At 46.2% G+C, this 20,679-nt stretch overlaps 1 protein-coding gene across 2 annotated transcripts in view; it reads left to right on the forward strand.

Moving 5' to 3' along the window:
- Positions 1 to 20,679, forward strand: part of EMP2 (epithelial membrane protein 2) — a 54,916-nt gene that overhangs the window by 15,881 nt on the left and 18,356 nt on the right. The window contains exon 1 of one of the 2 annotated variants that reach the window (XM_017533544.2): positions 9,223 to 9,366. The exons of the other annotated variant lie outside the window; for it this stretch is intronic. The gene's annotated coding sequence lies outside the window, so the exon portion shown is untranslated. Of the gene's footprint in view, positions 1 to 9,222; positions 9,367 to 20,679 lie in introns of those variants that run through there. 2 annotated transcript variants of the gene reach the window in all.

A 20,679-nucleotide genomic window follows, 5' to 3' on the forward strand; every position in this document is an offset into this window, starting at 1 on the left:
TAGAGATGGGGTTTCTCCATGTTGGTCAGCCTGGTCTCAAACTCCCAACCTCAGGTGATCTGCCTGCCTCTGCCTCCCAAAATGCTGGGATTCACAGGTGTGAGCCACTGCACCCTCCTTTTTATTTTTATTTTTTAAGAGACAGGGTGTTGCTCTGTTGCCCAGGCTAGAATACAGTGGCTGGATCATAGTTCACTACAGCCTCAAACTCCTGGGTTCAGGTAGTCTTCCTGCCTCAGCCTCCTGAGTAGCTGGGACTACAGGTGTGTGCCACCACACGCGACTAATTTTTTGATTTTGTAGAGATGGGATCTTGCTATGTTGCCAGGGGTAGTCTCAAACTTCTGCCTTCAAGCTATCCTCCCACCTCTGCCTGCCAAAGTGTGGGGATTATAGGCATGAGCCACTGTACCTAGCCTGTTTAATGAGTTTTTGAAAGCATACTATTCATTATATTTTCGTGTATTCACGGATATATGTGACCATCACCACAGTCAATTTTAGAATATTTTCATCACCTCAAAAAGAGGTTGTATACCTTTTAGACAACACCTCCCCTATTTTCCTGCTGTCCTTCAGTTCTAACCAGACACCAATCTACTTTCTTTCTATGGTTTTGTCTCTTCTGGACAGTTCATCTAAATAGAATCATAGAATATGTGGTCTTTTGTGCCTGGCTTCTTTCACTTAGCATAATATTTTCAAGGTCCATCCACAGCGTGGCATGGATCAGTGCTTCATTCCTTTTTATGGCTGAATAATACTTCATTACATGGATGTACCTATCTTATGTATCTATTCATCCGTTGATGGATGTGTGAGTTGTTTCTATCTTTTGGCAGTTGTGCATAATGCTGCTATAAACATTCAGGTACAAGCTTTTTGTGGATGTATGTTTTCATTTCCCTTGGATGTATGTCCAGGAGGGAAATTGCTGGGTCACAGGGGGACTCTACGTTTAATTATTTGAGGAACTGACAGACTTTTGCACAGTAGCTGCATCATTTTATCTTCCTACCAGCCATCTATTAGGGGTCCGACTTCTCTGCTTACCAAGGTTTTAATTTAATGTCTCTCCTGGTGCCTATCTCCTAGGAAGCATCCAGTGGTGAAATTCTGTAGGACTAGACCAGGTTCCTAGGGGGCCAGGGCTAGGGTCTAAGCTAGGCGCTGCTAGAGGTTCTGGGACAGGCTGGGGCCAGGGCAATGGACTGGCTGAGGTTGAAGGAAGTGAGAGCACCTGCTTTGTGGCTTCCTGGTTTGAGACCACTGAAGACAGAACTGGAATGAATGGAAGAGAGATCCCTGTTTAATGCTGTTTTCTGCACGGTGGAATTCATGATGCTGGAGTGATTTTAGATGGTTCTGTCTTTAAGTGACGTTAAATCACTCAGTGGGAAAGCGATTTCCTTTTCAGTTCTCTTTCAGTTCTTCTGATTCCATCAAGGGGGCAATCTTAGCTGAGGCTAAGGTGTTTAATGTCTCTTTAGCTCTAGTTTCCCTTCTTTAACTTAGAGCAGGTCTGCAGCTTAGTTCCTATGGCAGACAACAGCCTTGAACCAGAATTTGTGAACTTTGGGGGTAGGGGGTATTTATTTTCACAATTAATTTCTATTTATGGCAAATGATGCTGATTTTCCATTCCCAGGGAGCCAAAATATTTCTTTTTAAAATAAATGTATTTATGTTAGAATGTGGGTTGATTTAAGGACAATTATGAAGGAAAATCTTTCAGCTGTACTCAAGAAGGTGGTAGACAAATGACTGAAGTTTGGGAACCCTTGTTCTAAAGTTTAGGGTCCAGTAATCAGATGTGGTCATGGCAATGGTGAGGTCCCCAGTCCTGGGGCATGTTCAGATGGAAACTGGATGCTAGAAAAATAATCCACGCAGCAGCAGGGGGCGGGGTGTTCTCATGATCACACCAGCGCCTTTCAGCTGAGACTGCATGAGTGCACGATTCCCATTTTGTTGAGTCAGTTTCCCGGTTCCACAGCCGGACTATGTCATTAAGCAGATGCAGAATCATCAGAAGCACTCCAATGGGATGCGCGAGGGCTTTGGGGTTCCTGGGAATGGGTTTTCATGCTGCTAGCTCAGGATCTGCCCTGGTGTTGGATTTTTCATGGTGGTGTCACTTCCTGTTGGATTCCCCCCACCCCAAGTCCCCAGTTAAGGGGATCAACCTTCCAGCTCTCAGGCTGGTGAATCCATGTAGGCTGGGTACCCTGAGGGGGCGATGCTGCGTTAGTCAGGTTCTGCAGAGAAAGCAACAGAGTGCGTAGATAGAGAGACAGTTTGTTTTAAGGAATTGGCTCATGGGATTATGGAGGCTGGCAAATTCAAAATCTGCAGGGCGGGCCAGCAGGCTTGGAGACCCATGGATGAGCTGATGTTGTAGTTCTAGTCTGAAGGTCGTTTGCTGGCAGAATTCCTTCTTGCTCAAAGGAAGTCAGACTTTTGCCGTACCAGGCCTTCAACAGATTGGATGAGGCCCACCACATGAGGGAGGGCAATCTGTTTGATTCAGAGTCCACTGATTCGAATGTGCATCTCATCCCAAAACACCTTCACGGAAACACTGACCCAGACGAACTGACACATTAAGTGAATTATCTGAAATGCTTTTGTTGGAGCAGACACATAGCATTAAATAACACAGAATTCCTTACAAATCACTGTCTTTTAAATTCTCTTTCACCTTTTCAAAGAGGAAATCTCAGTTATGTGCTAATGTGTCTTTAAAACTTCCCAAACGTGTGACACCTGTTTTAGCAAAGAAATAGAAACCCAGCCTTGGACTGAGAGCTTTTGAGCAGCAGCTTGGAGCTGGAATTTAATGACAATGTTTTGTTTTCATTGTATTTATTTTTTTCCAGCACCCTCTATTTATGGCAGGTGATGCTGACTTTCCATCTCAGTTGTGATATACGGTTTCCTTTTATAAAAATGTAAGTTTAAAAAGTGAGTAAGCTAAGCAGGAATGGCAGATTTGGGATAACATCAACATAAGCGAAGCTAGGACAGTGCCTGAAGTGTCCCCTGCTTGCCCACATTCCCCAAGCTGCCTGTTGCCCGTTTGCATTTCCTTCCTTCCTGGAGACTGCCCTGGTGGTTTATTTCCATTTGGTGGCTTCCTCTCTGAGACTGGTGGTAGTGGATGGGAGGAGGGAACGCTGGCTCTCTGGGGAAGAGGAAGGCCAGCGGGTGGCTCTTCTATGACAGACTCCTTAACTGCGAAGCTAGTGATGATTGGTAATGAGGCAGGAGGTGGGACTGGGAGGGAACGCTCACACGTCAGACCACCAGACTAGCTAAAATAGGAACAAGGCAGAAGTACCTTTTTTTTTTTTGAGACAGAGTCTCACTCTGTCGCCCAGGCTGGAGTGCAGTGGTGCGATCTCGGCTCACTGCAGCCTCCACCTCCTGGGTTCAAGCGATTCTCCTGCCTCAGCCTCCTGAGTAGCTGGGATTACAGGCATCTGCCACCACACTCAGCTAATTTTTGTATTTTTAGGAGGGATGGGGTTTCACCATGTTGGCCAGGCTGGTCTTGAACTCCTGACCTCAGGTGATCCACCCACCTCTACCTCCCACAGTGTTGGGATTATAGGCATGAACCGCTGCACCTGGCCAGAAGCACCCTTCCATAAGGCATGTTCACACAGAAGTGAATGCTCCTTTCCAATGCAACTGCCTGATGCCTCCCTTTTCCTAGAAATTTATGCATAATCCACCCTCTAACTTGTATCTACTTAAAAGTGGGTATAACTATGACTGCTGAACTGCCTCTGGACCCACTGCCTATGGGGTACCCCTACCCCCCAAGGAGCAGTCCCTCTGCTGCTGCTGTACACTGCCACTTCAATAAAAGTTGCCAACACCACCAGTTCACCCTTGAATTCTTTCCTGGGTGAAGCCAAGAACCCTCCTGGGCAAAGCCCCAGTTTAGGGGCTTACCTACCCTGTGTCAGTAACACTTTGTAGCATTTGCTATGTGCTAGATGCTGTTCCAACTTTCACTTCATTATCTCCCAGCAGTCCAGGGCGTAGGGATACCAATGTCATCTCCACTTCAGAGATGAGAGGAAAAATAGGCACTGTGTGGTTAAGTTGCTAGTCTACAGTCCAGCCAGTCTGGCTCAAGTCTGTGCTCTTACCTCATTTTGCTCAAATTACTTACTGCTACCCAGTGGCCCCTTCCTATGTTAACTCCCAGATTAATCAGGTGGGGCCCTGGTTTTCTAGTCCTGAGACTCCTTCGGCCTGGCTGAGTTGTAGACAGTGATGCACAGCCTTTGACTTGCCAGCAAAGATCCATCTACAGAAATGATAGGTCTTGTTACTTACGAAAGAGGAAGAAGTGGCTGGGTGCATGGCTTATGCCTGTAATCCCAACACTTTGGGAGACCAAGGTGGGTGGATCATTTGAGGTCAGGAGTTTGAGAATAGCCTGGCCAATATGGTGAAACCCCAACTCTACTGAAAATTCAAAAGTTAGCTAGATGTGGTAGTGCATGCCTATAGTTCCAGCTCTTGGGAGACTGAGGCAGGAGAATTGCTTAAATGCAAGAGACAGAGGTTGCAGTGAGCTGAGATTGTGCCACTCACTGTACTCCAGCCTGGGTGACAGAGGGAGACTCCATCTCAAAAAAAAAAAAAAAGAAAGCAAGTAAGAGGAAAAGCTATTAAACTAAGAGTGACTGATGGCCTGGGGATTACTTGAAAGTCATCAAGACAAGATACTCTGTGAAGGAAAGAACATTCCTAAACTAATGGGCGTGAAGCTGGGGAACACCCTGCATTTGACATCTGCCTCACCCAGAGCAACTTAATCCGTGTCAACCTCAGTCTCATGCTGACATGCTGTGTGCCAGTAGGTATATCATTAACCCTCTCTGGGCTGCAATGTGGTTTTACTGGGTGGCATAATTATAGGACCTCCTTGGATGACAGCAGCCAGCAGTGAGCTTGTTAATTGACAGGGTCAGGCAGCAGTCATTGGCAGGATGGCAGTTATTAACTGTTCTGTGAAAGCTCCACAAACTAGCAAACATCTAACAAGTATTTGCTGAGCAACCTTGGGCACTGGGGAAGGTGAGTGAGTCATGGTTTCTGTCCTTGAGGGACTCTGAATCAGATAAAGCAGTATCTCCACTGTATCAGTTAGCTCTTGCTGAGTAACAAACCACCTCAGAATGTAATGGCTTAAAATAGAAAACACTGATTTTGCTGATGAGTCTGTAGGTGGGGAATTGGGGCTGGGCTCATTCATGTGGCTGTGGTCAGCTAGTGGGTCAGCTGGGGGCTGGCTGGTTTAGGGTGTCCTTCATTGGTAAACCTTGTCTGTCTTCCAAGTGGTCTCCTATCTTCCAGCAGGCCAGCCTGGGCTTTTTCACAGAGTTACTGCGCAGGAAGAGAGAGTGGATATGCATGAGGCTTCTTGCGGCTTTGGCTCAGAATTGGCACAGTGTCACACTTCTGCTACCTTTTATTGACAAAAAAAAAAAAAGGCAGGGTGCACTGGCTCACTGCTGTAATCCCAGCGGTTTGGGAGGTCGAGGCAGGCAGGTCACAAGGTCAGGTGTTCTAGACTGGCCTGACCAACATGGGGAAACCCCGTCTCTACTAAAAGTACAAAAATTAGCTGGATGTGGTGGCACACACCTGAATCCCAGCTACTAAGGAAGCTGAGGCAGGAGAATCACTTGAACCCGGAGGCAGAAGTTGCAGTGAGCAGAGATTGTGCCACTGCACTGCAGCCTGGGTGACCGAGCCAGACTCCATCTAAAAAAAAAAAAAAATCACAAGGCCAGCTGGGGCTTAGTGGGTGGAGAAATAGAGCACACTTCTTGATGGGAGGATTTGATCTGCTAAAATTTTGTCTAAATTTTTTCTACTTGTGCACATGAAGGGATATTGGTCTGTCTTTTCCTTTCTTATGTAATGTCTTTGTTTGGTTTTGGAATCAAGGCAATGCTGGCCTCACAGAATGAGTTGCAGGTGTCTCCTCCTCTTCAGTTTCCTGGAACAGTTTGTTTAGAATCGGTATTATTCTTCCTTAAGTGTTTGGCAGAATTCACCCATGAAGCCATCTGGGCCTGGAGTTTCTTCTATGAGAAGGGACTCCAGGCCCTGGATAAACATTGTTTTCTCCTTTTCTTGCCAGCTTTTAAAGAAAAGTCTAGCTTCATTTTTTTACTTGTTATTAGCCCTTTAGTTCCCTGAAATCTGGCCCCTTTAGTCATTCATTCAATACATTTCACTGAGTGCCATCTATCAGGAAGACGTATTCTAAGTGCTGGGAATACCGTCCTGCAAAAACAGGGCAGGCCCCAACACTGTAGCAGGCAGATACATCATATCCAAGTAAACAACTACAAGGTAACATCAGACCCTGAGAGAGGCTACAGGGAGAAAAATAAAGGGCTTCAGTTTCCTTCCCTAAAATTGTGGTTGTCGAGTTGGCTGACGACCTAATCCTCCCTCTTTGTCCCTTTTTTCTAGTTCCACCATGCGCTCTTGGTTGTCCTCCCACCTCTGTGCCCACTCCTCTGTCTCCTTCCCTGGTCTCTCTCCTCCATCCTTTCTTCTCCCTTAATGCTTTCTCCCCACGCAGGATTTCATATCTACCAGTGGCTTCGTCTGCCATCTGCGTACCCATGACACCAGGATTTCCGTTTCTAGCCCCTGTTTTCTCCTGAGTGACAGTGCTGCCTTTCTTTCCAGCCACCTGAACATATTTCCACCATGTCACCAATTTCTTTTTTTTTTTTTTTTTTTTTTTTGAGACGGAGTTTCGCTCTTTAGTTACCCAGGCTGGAGTGCAATGGAGCGATCTCGGCTCACCGCAACCTCCGCCTCCCGGGTTCAGGCAATTCTCCTGCCCCAGCCTCCTGAGTTGCTGGGATTACAGGCATGCGCCACCATGCCCAGCTAATTTTTTGTATTTTTAGTAGAGACGGGGTTTCACCATGTTGACCAGGATGGTCTCGATCTCTTGACCTCGTGATCCACCCGCCTCGGCCTCCCCAAGTGCTGGGATTACAGGCTTGAGCCACCGCGCCCGGCCGCATGTCACCAATTTCTAAAACCAATTGAACTGTTTCCCCCATCCTTCAAACATGCTCCTTCTGCTCCTGTCCCAGTCGGATCCTGGCACTAGAATCCTTTGCCCCATTCCCCAGCCCATCATCAAGCCCTGTTGCTTCTGCTTCTGGAAGCTTTCTTGGCTCTCCTCCTTTTGCCCACCCCTCTGTTCCCACCTCACTTGAGACCCTCATCATTTCTCAACAGGGCTGCTCCAACAGCTTCTCCACATCTGCCTCCTGCTACTCCATCCTTCTGACTGTGGAAGGTTTTCTTCTAGAAGCAGATCATGCCTTTTCTGCTCACAAAGCTTTCCTAGCCCCCATGGCCTCCGAGGTAACATTCGCTCTCCTTCATGTGGTCTCCAAGGGCCTTACGCTTCTTGCCCAGTGGAGAGTCCTGGTCCATCTTGGGGCTAAGCCTGGTACATGCCCTCCTCCCAAGGGTGCCACTCTGCACCATGGGGTGTCCCGAACCCTCTGCCTGTAACACCCTCTCTGCACCCCTCCACCCATCCTTAGAGATCCGGCCGGAGTGTTGCTTCCTCCATGAAGCTTCTGATGCTGCTCCCACCCCAACACAGGGCCAGTCACACCACAAGTGTCTCCCATCGCATGCATCACTATCAGTTTACACATCCTTGCGCTTTACAGACCCGGCAGTTTCAGGGCACACAGAGCATGCCATACTCATGCCCAGTACATAGCAGGTGCTCAATAAATGCTGGGTAAATAACTGCTCCATTTTTTAAAGAATGGGCAATGGGCTAGTGATCAGAAGGCTGGGATTGGAGCCCTGGCTCTGCCGCCTGCAAATTGGATGTTGTGAACAAACTCCTTAACTTTGATTTCTCACCTGCAAAGTGGTTCATAGTCCTTGCCCATCCTTCTGACAGGGCTGTCCCCTCACTGACAGGTATCTACCCTGCGTGCAGTGGTGTGAAGAGCCATCCGTCTGGAGGACTCGGGGTGGCCTGTGTTCTCTGCTTTCTTTGTCCCCAGTGTGCTTTGCAAAGCATATTCCCAGGATGTGGGACCTGGAGGAGCAGCTTAGCAGTGGCCAGCATCTGAAGCGACATGTGTGGTCCTAGGACTCTGGCTAGCTCCCTGATCAGCTTTTAAAGTAACAGGACCCCAGAAGGGAATGGAAATTCAGATTTAAGCAGGCTACTTAATGGTTTCTCTGGTGTCAGGCTGCTTGGGCTCAGATGCCATCTCCAGCTCTTACTAGTTGTGTGACATGGGGAAAATTGTCCAATCTCTCTGGGCCTTATTTTCTTTACCTGTAAGACAAGGCTGCCGGGCATAATGGCTCACGCCTGTAATCCCAGCGCTTTGGGAGGCTGAGGCAGGCGGATCACATGAGGTCAGGAGTTTGAGACCAGCCTGACCAACATGTTGAAACTCCATCTCTACTAAAAATAAAAAAAATTAGCCGGGCATGGTGGCAGGTGCCTGCAATCCCAGCTACTCAGGAGGCTGAGGCAGGAGAATTGCTTGAACCTGGGAGATGGAGGTTACAGTGAGCTGAGATTGCACCGCTGCACTCCAGTCTGGGCAACATAGCGAGACTCTGTCTCAAAATAAAAATAAAGCAGGGCTAATGAAAACAACTCCATCACAGTGTTTTGGTGAATAATGAATAAATTAATGCAGGTAAAATGGCTTGGAACAGTGCCTGGGACACACTAGGCAATAAATGTTGGCTATCATCATTGTTGAAGTTGTGGTTGTTATTATTCCAAGTGATTGGAAGACTCAGGGCTGCACAGACAGAGTGATCCTCAGTGGCTTCTGCCCTGGGGCACTGCCAAATTCCAGTGTCCTGCCTGTTGCCATTTCCGGAGAGAGCCAAATGCCGACTTTGTGCCAAGAGCTGCAGCCGCAGTGAGCATGGAGCTGGGCTGTGCAGGGCACATGGACTCCTCCTTCCCCGTGGCATCTCAGACGCCTGAATATTCCTGGCTGGCTGGTGTCCAGATACTAGGGCAGGAGGCTGGGCTGACCTCTGTGTTCCTGAAAACAGAGGCCAAAGCCTCTGTCCCCTCGGAGTGCTCTGGGCAGTGGGAGGGGCCTGGGTTCGGGCCAGCCTGGGGTTGACCCACCAGCCCCGCAGCAGGCCTGGGAGTCTTTCTAGGGTGGCCTGGTGACTGCTCACCAGCCCGGCCCTCCCCAGGGTTCTGGGCCAGAGCCTCTCTGGCATTTGGAGCAGGAGCTGTGGGTGGAACACTTCTGAGTTGGGAGATTGGCTCGGACCTCTAGACGCCAAACATCTCAGGTCTGTATTGAAAGGTTCCACACCTCGGGATTGTCCTTTTGCCTGCAATTCCGGGAAAAGGCTCCAACTCAGGCTGAGAATCGGCTGTGGTTTAAATAGTAGGAAGAGCTCCGAGGGTGGGAATGGAGTTGGGCGGACGGAGCGGTCATCTTAACAGCACGTTCTCCCTCCGCGGGAAGCCGGCTGGGCTCTCTCACTCTTGTTCCCTGGCACGTAAGGGAGCATGTGCCAAAGCGACTTCCTTTGGCAGCAGCAAGCCGGGGTTGGGGCTCACGGGTGGAGACTCATGGTTGTTAGGAAGGAGAGGACAGGCAGGGGGTGGGGGGGACCCTGACCCCATCCATGGGCAGATCCCATAGCCTTTTGTTTATCCACAAGACCCTCATGGTGACTTTCCACGAGCAGCAGCAAACCAAATGTGCTTCTGGAAGAGGGAGGGCCAGTGAGCCTCCAGAAGGTTGTTTGTGTTTCTCCACACCCCGGACTAGACGTGCGACACACACTCACAGACACACACACACACACACACGCACACACACACTTTACGCAAACATTGGACTAAGGCAAAGCGGGACAGCACCTCTACTTAGGAAAAAGCGAGGAGATGTCAGTTCTCTTTGTTATCTGAGATCAGGATAGACATTTCTGGAGCTCTGTCCTTCCTGTCAAACTACAGAACTTAAAACTCCAGCTGGGCACCATGGCTCATGCCTGTGATCCCAGCATTTTGGGAGGCCGAGGTGGGAGGATGGCTTGAGGCCAGGAGTTTGAGACCAACCTGGGCAACCCAGCAAGACTCCATCTCTACAAAAAGTAAAATTAGGTGGACATGGTAATGTCCAGCTGTAGTCTCAGCTACTGGGGAGGCCGAGGAAGGAGGATCTCTTGAGCTCAAGGGTTCGAGGTTGCTGTGAGGTATGATTGCGCCACTGCACGGCAGCCTGGGTGACAGAGAGAGATCCTGTCACACACACAAAAAATTGAAACTTCCCAAACCAGACCACAAATGTTCCACTTTGTGTGCAGAATTTCCATAATGCCACCCACATTTCCCAGTGCCTCACCCCTTCTTCTTCCTTCCTTTTCTTCCTCCTCAGCCCCACTCTCTCCAGTTCTTATGCCTGGAGGATGCTTGTTGCTGTTTGAAAAACCCATTTGCTGTTCTCCCACCCTGGTTGTAGGTTCTTTAAAAATAAATTTAAGGTGGTTCACCCTGTAATCCCAGCACTTTGGGAGGCCGAGGTGGGCAGATCATGAGGTCAGGAGTTTGAGACCAGCCTGACCAACATGGTCAAACCTCGTCTCTACTAAAAATACAAAAATTAGCTGGGCATGGCGTCACGTGCCTGTAATCCCAGCTACTCCGGAGGCTGAGGCAGGAGAATTGCTTGAACCTGGGAGGCGGAGGTTACAGTGAGCCAAAAGGAAGGAAGGAAGGAAGGAAGGAAGAAAAGAAGAAATTAATTTAAGTCTGAAGTTGTAATATCCTGTGTTCTGTATTATTTTATGTGATTATGGGTATTTCACAGAATGGGGAGTATTCAGGGCTTTAATCTGAAGATAGCTTACCATGGTACCTACAATGCACTAAATTAAGGTTGGGGTATCCAGGCCATTTTTTGTACTCAGTGAGATCCACCTCACCGAGTTTCTGGATACCCAGAAAAGGTGATTAATTTAGAAATTAATTTCAAAAAAGAATCGAGCCCATTCTACCACATGTGCATAATTCCTTTTAGATATTAAGGAAAAACTTTATCCATAATCTAAACCAGTCTTAAAGTTATATCAGTAAAGACAGCAAGCACTTCAGCTTGGCCAACGAGCTAACAGGATGAGAAATGCAGCCACCTCTATGAAGGCTAAAGCATGTTTTTTTTTTTTTTTTTTTTTTGGAGACGGAGTCTCACTCTGTCACCCAGTCTGGAGTGCAGTAGTGTGATCTCAGCTCAATGCAACCTCTGCCTCCTGGGTTCAAGCGATTCTCATGATTGTCCTGCCTCAGCTTCCTGAGTAGCTGGGTCTATAGGCACCTGCCACCACGCCCAGATAATTTTTGTATTTTTAGTAGAGATAGGGTTTCGCCACATTGGCCAGGATGGTCTTGAACTCCTGTCCTCAAGTGATCCACCCACCTCGGCCTCCCAAAGTGCTGGGATTATAGGCATAAGCTACTGTACCCAGCCTAAAGCAGGGCTCTTAATCAGGCCCTCTGTTAATCAGCCCAGTCATCTCTCAACCTTAGCGAATGGGCCAGTGCAAAGAGAAGCTGCCTTCGCAGATTCCTCCTACCTGGTACAAAGCACAGTGGACACAAAGATGATTTGACACCACATCGTGCTGTCTCTCCTGATCTTAATTAAGCTGATGTGTGGTTTTCACCAGGCCTTAAGCATGTGAGTAGAAAGAGAGTTGTAGAAAAATGCCCTGTATTTGGAACTGGAAAACTAGTGAGTGGCAGTCCTGTGAATTTTGGCAAATGACCCAGAGCCATTTTAGGAGCCTTGGTTTCTCATCTGTAACATGGGGATAAGGACATCTTGCTCTGCCAGCACCGTAAGATTGACATGAAAACTCCATGCAGGATGTGCTGTGTATTTTTCCTGATCTTTTTTTTTTTTCCTTTACATGTGAACTTTATTCCAAAATTTCAATTCCACATTCCTTATCACTCTTTCATTGCTGTAAACATTGGCAAGCTGATCTTAATCATGACCTTTTCCTGACCTTTAATCATGACGAGCCTCGTTTTCATGTGGCATAACCCCTATGGGCACCCCTTCCTCAGGGATCTGCCTTATCACCTACACATCTCGGGGTTATGTTGAACCCCTGTGCCCTGCCCAAGGTTAGAAGCAAATTTGCTATCTTCTCTGAAAAGTGCCACACGTGGATTGCTTGTCCTATTTGTCCTATGACAGCAGGAATCGCTGAGGCTGCACCTGGCAGACAGCAGGGAAAGGCAGAGTCAGGAGAGACTGCTAGCTGGAGAATGTGCACTGTGAAGAATCAGGCTAACCACAGGCTTGTAACCAAAACCATACATGTGTTGCATTTGGGATTCTGCAGCAGAAGTCTTGAAATGACTAAAAAAAAAAAAATTGGAAGGAAGTGAAGAAATATGGAAAATAGATGGAACCACAGTGAGCAAGGAAGAAAAGATGGAAGAAAAGAAAGAAGTAAACTAGAAATGCTAGGGAAAAAGGAGTTTCAATCATAGTACACTATTTGGCTCTGTAGAGTACAATATTTATATAGCAATCATGTCAATGGCAATTGTTGATCTAAATGTAGACTGTATTGAAATGATGGAAGGAGGGATATAGGGGGGCAAATGATGATGAAAAAGAGAAACTTTTCTCTAAGCAGGAAGTTAATAATAATGTTAATCAAGAAATAGCAGTGCATGAATATTATTTGGAAATATGGAGATGAGAAGTCGAGTAGAAACAGCTGAAAAGATTAAAAGTGATTGCTTCCAGGTTGCAGGATAGCAGTAAGACAAAGACTGTTTTAACCATATGCCTTTTGGTTCTATTATCTTCTTTAAAAAATCATCATTTTATGTAGAGCAAAACATTTTTAAAAGAGAAGTTCTGCAAATCATAGGACTTTAATTTCTACACAGAAATTTGAACATTTCATCCAGTTCAGTCTCCTACCTTCAGGTGGGTAAATGCCCAAACTCAGGTGGCCATTTAGAATGTTCTGCTTGGCCCCTAAAGAAATTGAAGAAGGAAACAGACACAGTTTGTATTCCACAGCGAAAATTATGCTTCAAAGAGACAGAGGCTTTTAGGGAACATCACTGACTATTGAAAGATTGTCATGGGCCTTCTGAGGAGTCTCCCACTGAGATAGACAGGGTGATTGGAGTAGTAGCCAGGAGACCGTGGTCTAGTCTTGAGCTTGTTTCTGCTTTGCTGTGAGATGGAGCAAGTCTTGTTCCTCCCTGGTTTTCATTAATGCCCCTGGACAATAGGGCTTTGAGTTTTCCAAGGGCCTTTACGCTCTACATCTCTAGAACTGGACAATGATAGCAAACAGCTGTCAGAGGGGGAAATAGACAATAAACAACTGAGCGAATAAGATGCTTTCAGACCAAGCTACTCCTCCAAAGAAACTAAACTAGGGGGATGGGCTAGATTGTGCCGGAGGGGCGTGGCTACTTTACATGGTATGCTCAGGGGCACTTCTCTGGGGAGATGACTTTGAATTGAGACCTAGACAGTGCCAGAGAGCCAGCTGAGGGTGAAACCGAGAGACTGCTTCAGGGAACGGAGACAAAACCAGTCCCCTTAAAGCAGCAGAGCACTGAAGCCTGCAGGCACAAGGGCGGGTATAGGGGTGGAGGTGTGGTAAGGGAAGGAGATGGATTCATATTTACTGTTACATTTTTTGAAGGGAGAATAACTTTTTGTGATTGTCAAGGATTAATTCTGATGCCACCTTGGGCTCAGTGGACCAGCCTTCATCCAACACACAACCCGGGGAGCTGTTTGTTCTTTCATATCATCAGAGAGGGCAGGATGCAACATGGGTGTATGTGGTGGCAAGGAGACAGCACTACTTGGAAAAGCCCTGGGGAGGTGGAGGCTGGTCTCTACAGACCAGAATTATGTTTCTTGGGGGCAACTTATGTCATGTTAGGAGTCAAAGACATAACATCAAGCCTTCTCTGCCCACCCACATAAATGCTTAAGAGTTGGTTCAATGCTTGGCTGGCTGCGGTGGCTCACTCCTGTAATCTTAGCACTCTGGGAGGCAGAGGCCGGTAGATCACCTGAGGTCAGGAGTTCAAGACCAGCCTGGTCAACATAGTGAAACCCTGTCTCTACTAAAAATACAAAAATTAGCCGTGCAAGGTGGTGCACGCCTATAATCCCAGCTACTCAGGAGGCTGAGGCAGGAGAATCGCTTGAACTTGGGAGGTGGAGGTTGCAGTGAGCTGAGATTGTGCCATTGAACTCTAGCCTGGGCAACAGCAAGACTCCATCTCAAAAAAACAAAAAACAGTTGGTCCAGTACTTGATGCCCTCTGAAGATCAAGGCTGATGCAGTATGAACAGTGCCCAATGTACAAGGCAGTAAATTAAATTGTTTAAATTACAAGCAAAATAAATGCACGTACTCTTTGATTCAATGCCTTCACTACTAGGAATCTGCCTTTCAATATATTAATACAAGGTGTGTGCAAATAAGTGTAAGTGGAAGGATGCTCATTGGCAGTACCGTGTAGAGCAGCAGAAAGTCTGGAAGTGACCTAAATGGCTACCAGTAGGGAACTAGTTAAGTAAATTGTAGTGTAGCCGCACAGTGGAACACCAGGCAGCCATTCAAGGAATGAGGTGGATTCGTAGGCACAGGGAAAGAATGTTCCCTCAGGGGTATTATTAGAAAAGATGGTTGGAGGATGGGGCTTAGACTTGTGGCCAAAGGAGCTTGCTGGAGCTCCCAGCTCCACACTACTGTCCCCTACTAGCCCTCAGCCCCTCCAGCCAAGGAAAGTTGACTGGGGCTCAGTGGGAGCAGCCATGCCCAGGAGGAGTTGCAGGGAAGGGCAAAGCACTGCACGGGAGCCTGGAATAAATGCACTCCATCAATCCAGAAAGCGGACAGTGGCGCTTCCTCCAATCAGGAGTGAAGGAATGAGTGAGGGGCGGGACAAGAGGCCTGGAGTGTTACTCTGGTACAGCTCCCTTCAGACAGAAATGTGAAGAGTGAAGAATAAGTGTTCTCCCAATAAATGTCTCTGGAAGGAGGCACAGGAAACTGAGAAGCGTGGTTGCCTCTAAGAGGGCACTGACAGACTGGCATCGGGGATGGTGGCGCAGAAGGGAGACTTATTTTGATATAGAGATGCAGGAGTAAAGGGTTATTTTTATAACCTCTTAATCGTTGGGGGATTTCCGCTGCTTATGAATAACTTCCTCCAAAGCCTCAGATGAAGTCACCAGCAATGTCCTGGGTTCACAAGTCCTAAAATTGAGCTACCCCGTTTTGGTTTTTACTGGAGATCTGAATTCCAGATGTCATTACCATAAGGTACTAAGTAGGAGACCTTTACTTCTCTATTTCCTTATTTTTTGAAGTGCCTAATGGTTCAAATCAACCTCTAGCCGCCTTTTTGCTTGCACTGGACTCAAAACCTTACCTGACTTCTCATAAAATCATATCCCTTTCTCTATAGAAGCCTGTTTCTGATGTCTGAAATGTCCAAATGAAACCATTCCCAGAGCTTAAAGCAGTACTCCCCAGACATCAGCATTTGACAACCACCCTCAGGATTTTTGCTGACAATGAGGACCACCTGTCCTTTTACTTCCATAACATTTTCCCTAAATTATTCACTTTTAAAGCTTCAATAACTTGGTTTTAAAATGATACTTTATGTCACTACTTTAAGTGATGTTTCTTCCTTATAATAAAGGACCTTAAAAATAAATGTAATGAACTCAAAATGATGTTACTAAATTTTAGCTACAGATATGGTCTAACCAAAGATCTGCTTTCTGTTTTTGTTACAAAGAAATTAGCAAGTATTAGAGACTGACTAGCACCAAACTGGGTCTTTTCCTTGGTGAACCCAGAAGGATTGGAATGGGGATTTTTTCCCCATGTGGTTCAATGTTGCTTATACCTTATCAATGCACTATTCAAAATCATGCCTTATAACATTGGAATTCCATCTGTTGTGAAAGAATGAGTTAAAACCTTTTTTCTTTTTTTAAATTTTCTAGAAAGTTTTAGTTATAGTTCCATATGCATTTGTGGCCCCAGTGAAGTTGGCATTTGGGCATTCCAGCTGATGTTAAAGTAACAGGGCATTCAGCATGGTACATGAGCCCTTTTCTCCCCCAGGGTCAGAAATGCATCTATTAAAAAAAAAAAAAAAAAAGGAATGCATCATTCTGAGAGGCAGCAGCATATGATGGCAGCTAAGAATGATGCAGGCCTAAACAAAGGGGAGTTTGTCCTTTTTGAAAGAATTAGAAGAATCTCTAAGCTGGTTCACTGGGTCCTTCTAAGTGGTGATGCACAGTCACAGCCAGGACCTTTCAGAACTGAGTTTTGCAGACATACAGCTCCTGTCTGTTGTTAATGAGTCCTACATCTCAAGGAGTGGCCCCTGTGTGAGCCCACGAGACTTGATCCATTCTATGGGGGGACATTGCAGGTGAGAATGAGCACAGTTAGAGAGGAGAGCTGGCAGTGAAAAGTGGAGGGTTTGTGTAGTCAGCGCATGTCCACTAGAGGAGGGGGAAGAGTTGGTACCAGAAAAAGGCTTTTAAAAATAATCCTATTTTGGGCCAAGCATGGTGGCTCATGTCTGTAATCCCAGCACTTTGTAGGGCTGAGGCGGGCAGATCGCCTGAGGTCAAGGGTTCGAGACCAGCCTGGCCAACATGGTGAAACCCCATCTCTGCTAAAAATACAAAAATTGGCCAGATGCGATAGCATGTGACTGTAATCCCAGCTACTGGGGAGGCTGAGGCAGGAGAATCGTTTGAACCTGGGAGGCAGAGGTTGCAGTGAGCCAAGATCATGCCATTGCTCTCCAGTCTGGACAACAGAGCAAGACTCTGTCTCAATTAAAAAAAAAAAAAAAAAGATTCTGTTTCAGAAATATCAGTGAATGCTTAAACTCTGAGTGAAAGTTGCATGAGAGATAGGATCTTTACGTTATCTCAAAATTCCTTCCCACACATGCCCAACATGGATGGACCTTTGAAACACTATGCTGAATACAAGAAGACAGACACAAAAGGCTGCATGCTGTATGATTCCAATGATATGAAATGTCTAAAATAGACAACTCCGTAGAAACAGCACATTAGTGGTTGCTGGGGGTTGGGGGAGAGGGGAATAGGGAATAGCTGCTTATTGAGTACAGAATTTACTTTGGGTGTGATGAAATGTTCTAGAACTGGATAGTGGTGATGGATATACAGCACTGAGAATGTAATGTGTCTCATTTATACTAATAGTAAATTTTATGTGTATTTTACCAAATATCTCCTCTACAATTTTTTTTTTTTTTTTGACATGGAGTCTCACTGTCACTCAGGCTGGAGTGCAGTAATATACTCTCAGTTCAATACAACCTCCACCTTCTGGGTTCAAGCAGTTCTCCTGCTTCAGCCTCCCCAGTAGCTGGGATTACAGGCATAAGCCACCATGCCTGGCTAATTTTTGTGTTTTTAGTACAGATTGGATTTCACCATGTTGGCCAGGCTGGTCTCAAACTCCTGGCCTCAGGTGAACCACCCACCTCGGCCTCCCAAAGTGCTGGGATTAACAGGCATGAGGCAGCATGCCCAGTCTTACAAATTATTTTTTAATGACAAAGGGGGAAATGTACAGTGAAAGAATCTGGCAGAACACAACCCAGTGATCAAAGTTAGCATCACCATGATGAGACACACTGGCATATAGAACCTCCTGGTGGAATCCATTAAGGGATCTATTGAGGGATCTTGTGCCGTTCCTGCTAAAAAAAAGCATAACCTGAATTGAATCATGAGGAAACATCCAACACAAATTTGAGGAACATTCTACAAGATAAATGGTCAATATTATTTTTTGTTTGTTTGTTTTGGTTTTTTGAGACAAGATTTCACCGTGTTGGCCAGGCTGGTCTCAAACTGCTGACCTCAGGTGATCCGCCCTCCTCAGCCTCCCAAAGTGCTGGGATTACAGACGTGAGCCCCTGCGACCGGCTGGCCAATATTCTTAAATAATATCAGTGCCATGAAAAACAAAGACAGGCCTGAGGAAGCGTCCCAGATTAAAGGAGACCAAAGAGACCTGAAACTAACATGCAGTGTATCATCTTGGACTGGTTCCTGGGGCAGGAAAAAGAAATCCATATAGAATATTATTGGGATAACTGGAGAAATTTGACTATGGACTGTAGATATGATAGTTATATTGTATCATGTTAAATTTCTTCATTGTTATCATCATAGTGTAAGAAAATGCCCAACGGGGAGCAGTGGCTCACGCCTGTAATCCCAGCCCTTTGGGAGGCTGAGGCAGGTGGATTACCTGAGATCAGGAGTTCGAGACCAGCCTGGCCAATATAGTGAAACCCCAGCTCTACTAAAAATACAAAACTTAGCCAGGCGTGGCAGTGGGCATCTGTTATCCCAGCTACTTGGGAGGCTGAGGCAGGAGAATCACTTGAACCTGGGAGGTGGAGGTTACAGTGAGCCGAGATCGTGCCACTGCACTCCAGTCTGAGTGACAGGGTGAGACTCTGCTCCAAAAAAAAGAAAAGAAAAGAAAAAGAAAATGTTGTTGTTTTTCAGAAATACACACGAAAACATTTAGTTATAAAGAGATATGGTTTAGGCAACTTACTCTCAAGTGGCTCAGAAAAAAATGTGTGTGTGTGCATTAATCCATTTGAGACTGGGGCTACAATTTCATCCCAGTGAACAGAAAGTCTGATTTGCACTGTACTTCAAAACATTAAACTAGAAATTAATTTTTTTCCCAAGAAATTTAGTAACTATCTGGTCACAAATTATTGTAATGAAAGAAGAATGAACTAAGTGTTGATTTTAGGAGGCTGCATCTTCTAACCAGATCATTTGATGTGACATCTTCTCTTGACATTTGAGTTTTGTTGACCAAGATGATGGTCATAAAATACTCAAAGATGTTACCAATTTTCCCAAGTGTGACTTTCAGTTGTTTTATATTCAAATCATTTTTTGAATGCTTTTTCCTCATTTATTTGGAACTTGTCCAGCTCAGACAAGTCCTCATGTCTTCGTGCCCTCAGTGGCTTTTCATCTGTTCCCCCTCAACATTTTCATCAACTTTGGACAACTGGAGTTCTGTTGTAAGATTTCCAATTCAGCCGGGTGCAGTGGTTCACGTCTGTAATCCCAGCACTTTGGGAGGCTGAGGAGGGTGGATCACCTGACATCAGCAGTTCGAGACCAGCCTGGCCAACATGGTGAAACCCCGTCTCTACTAAAAATACAAAAATTAGCCAGGAGTGGTGGCGGGCACCTGTAGTCCCAGCTACTCAGGAGTCTGAGGCATGAGAGTCACTTGAACCTGGGAGCTGGGGGTTGCAGTGAGCCGAGATCGCATTGCCACGCTCCAGCCTGGGAGACAAAGCGAGACTCCATCTCAGAAAAAAAAGATTTCCAGTTTCATTTTGCAGTTGCTTCCTGTTGCATATCATTCAAACTATCCTGCCAGAGTAAAGCATTACCCTGAAATTTCAGTGGTTTAACATCCAGAGGCTTATTTCCCCAATCATAATATCTGTCCAAGGTGTGAGGCTTCAACCTACTATGTGGCTGTGCCATCCCCAGCTGGGGATTCATTCACTCTCCTTAGGGAGAGTGTGGAGAACTCATACCTGCTCTCCTGTGCATCAGCCCGGAAATGGTCGTATTAAGTGGTTCTGGCCCATTGGTTAGAATTAGTCACGAGTTCCTAACCTAACTGCAAGGGAGTCCAGAAAATGTAGTCTTTCTGTATGATCCAAGAGGGGAAAATGAAATGGCAGCTTTCTGTCACATGTTGCATTTTTGGGGGGTCCACTGTTGTTCAAATGGGAATAGATATTAAGAAGAATGGTGTCTGAGTGGGCATTTATTTTATTTTTATTTTTATTTTTTTGAAATGGGGTCTTGCTCTGTCACCCAGGCTGGAGTACAGTGGTGAGATCATGGTTTATTGCTGCCTCCACCTCCTGTGCTCAAGCAGTCCTCTGCCTTAGCTCACCAAGTATCCGGGACCACAGGTATATGCCACAACACTAGGCTAGTTTTTAAATGTTTTGTAGAGATGGAGTTTTGCTCTGTTGACCAAGCTGGCCTCAAACTTCTGGCTTAAGCCATCCTCTTGCCTTGGCCTCCCAGAGTGGTGAGATTACAGGCATGAGCCACCATCCCCAGCTGGGGATTCATTTTATATGTGGTCAGATTATCAGGAAATATTTCTGTATTGTGATCACTTTGGCTTTGTTATGAAGTAGGGGCTCTGATCAGGAATCCTCAGACAATGAGCTTCCGGGGCATGGGGAATCAGGAACAGCATCTTAGCACACACACAGCTATTCCTTCCTGCCCAAGAGGAGTGATGCTTTTCTGAATTAGGGCTTCTAATGCGTCCTCATCCTTCTCCTCCACAAGGAATATTTGGCTTCTGGATGCAACAGCAGACAGCCCCCCTCATGCCACACTTTTGTCTAGTAAAGTCTCCAGGTGAGAAAAGATAGGGAGAACTGGTTTTGCTTTTCTGAGGCCCCATGAAATGTTGCCCTTTTTTTTTTTTTTTTTTTTTTTT

Source organism: Cebus imitator, unplaced genomic scaffold, assembly GCF_001604975.1.
Source record: "Cebus imitator isolate Cc_AM_T3 unplaced genomic scaffold, Cebus_imitator-1.0 Scaffold4, whole genome shotgun sequence".
NCBI lineage: Eukaryota > Metazoa > Chordata > Mammalia > Primates > Cebidae > Cebus > Cebus imitator.